Genomic DNA, 2206 nt, shown 5'->3' with positions numbered 1-2206 from the left:
ACACTAGTCAGTCCACCTATCTCTATAGCATGGTTTAAGGTGGGTCCTCCTTTCTAGGAGTGATCCCTGAGCCAAAGTGATTGACCTGGCTCAACAGGAATGTCAGGTCTCCATCCAGGCCAGAGATGCTATACTCTTTTTAAAAAACAAAAACAAAAAAAGCAAAAGAAAAAAAAAAAAAGAAAGAAAGAAAAGAAAAACAAGGGGCATTTTATTAGAGTCCAGAGATGTCAGCTTTGGGCAGCTGCTGAGGGCAACTTCACATAACTCTTCATGGGGAGCCAGTGGCCGAATTTTCTGGCCGGCCCAGACCCCCCTTGCGTTGCCACAGCCCACTGTTAGGCCTCTTACCCAGGCAACAACTCTTTTCTGCCTTGCCGATGGCCCTCTGGTTATGATTAACGTTGGAAACTTGGCCTACAGTGGCAGTGCACGTCTTGGGCACCCGCATTTGCCTCTTAGGGGACAGCTGGGTAATGGCTGTTCCATTCACCTTCCAGCTCGCCACACAGCCCTGCAGCTCGGGGATACTGGGCTCCTCAGCCAGGCTCGCTTTCCACATTGCTGTTGAGGGTCCCCACAGACAGCAGCCCAAGAGGATGCACATCCCCTTCCTGAGCAGCCACTGCCACCTTGCCTATATGGTTAGAGTTCAGGGTGGCATCTCCTGCCTTCACGTTTTTCTGTGGCAATGATCTGATGTTTAACTGTGTAGTTGGTGGGGCTCTTCCAGGACACAAGCTTGGCACTACGGTCCACAGACAGGTGCCCTGGTGGGCGAGCAGGCAACACCAAGGCAGAGGGCAGTTGAAAGAGGACATTGCTCAGTATCTGGGCAGCAGGGAATGGAGTCAGAACCTGGGCGGTAATGGCCCGAGATGCCAGCATCAGAGAATGCAGAGCACACTAGTCAACGCACACAGGGCCATGGGGTGATCCGACTTCTCTGGACTCTGCTTGCTTTTACCTTTATCCATAGCCTGGTGTGCTTGGATGACGTTTTTGATGCTATGCTCTTGACCAGGGAAGTTTTTTCTACTCTAATGTAATGAAAATAAATTTCATTCATAAGTCATTCAAATACTAGCATGACATAATCCATCAAGGAATCCAACCCAACGAAAAATCAAAGTGGCTGCGCCTGCATAACCTGCATAATGCATTGTTACTTCACTTTCTTTACCATAGCCACCTAGCTGGCTCCGAAGCACCTTGATCAGTGGGCTTAAAAAAAAAAAAAAAAAAAAGAACCTTCTCTGATCCTGTGCAGGTTTCAGTGGAGTCTCTTTCAACAAAGCAGCTAGGGGAGCTCTTTTGAAACACGTCGAACAATTTCACTCCTCCGCAGGAAGTCCTGTGGTCCATCCTATCTCACAGTAAATTCAAAGTCCTCCCAGTGGCTTGCGAGGCCTTTGCGATCTGGCCCATTATACACTCCTTAATCCTCTGTCCCCTCCAGGGGACATGGTCAAATATGAGGCACCAGAGTACGTGTGAAAGTCATACCCCACTCTCCACTCAACTGTGAAGAATGTCCTGTCCATTGGCTAGATCTGGGTAGGGGTTTAAAGTTTACGGCCTGTATTGTCCTTGGCTGGTGCCATAGTTTGAGCGAAACCCCTTGGCCCCCGACTTATTATCTTATTAATTGGCTATTTGACAATCGTTTCTCATCCCTGTTAATATGCTCTACACCCCATATCATCTATGAGTTCCTAGTATATAATTTATTAATCTGTTGAGTGAATTTCCTTGTTATCTCACTCAGCTAGAAGGTCAGCTCCATCAACACAATGGTCTTTTTCCTTTTTTTTTTTTTAAACTTATAATAGCCCAATCCCCAGATTAGTGACTAACTCACACCAGCCATTCAGAGATATTTACTGAATGAAATAAAGGAACAAATAGCTATTACTGTCTCCTGCCTCAACCAGGACAAGTTAATCTGTTTGTGAAAACCAACAGCACCTCAGTTCTTTATCCTTTTAGGCACCGAGTTAAGGCAGTCTGAATGGAAGGTTCACTCTGTAGTGGAGACTGTGGTGTTGTCTAGGCTGGATCAGCAAACGGGTTGGGAAGATGTGAGACCGTGGGGATGAAGGATGTAGGGCCATGGGGATGGAGGGTGTAGGGCCATGGGGATGGAGGGTGTAGGGCCATGGGGATGGAGGGTGTAGGGCCATGGGGATGGAGGGTGTAGGGCCAT

General features: G+C 47.7%; 1 pseudogene; it reads right to left on the bottom strand.

Annotated features, from left to right (window-relative positions):
• Positions 1–230: 230 nt before the first annotated feature.
• On the bottom strand, positions 231–888 carry LOC127207647 (39S ribosomal protein L2, mitochondrial-like; annotated as a pseudogene).
• Between the last annotated feature and the right edge of the window lie 1318 nt (positions 889–2206).

This window comes from Acomys russatus, chromosome 24 (genome assembly GCF_903995435.1).
Source record: "Acomys russatus chromosome 24, mAcoRus1.1, whole genome shotgun sequence".
Lineage (NCBI taxonomy): Eukaryota > Metazoa > Chordata > Mammalia > Rodentia > Muridae > Acomys > Acomys russatus.
This window is presented reverse-complemented; position numbering and strand designations above follow the sequence as displayed.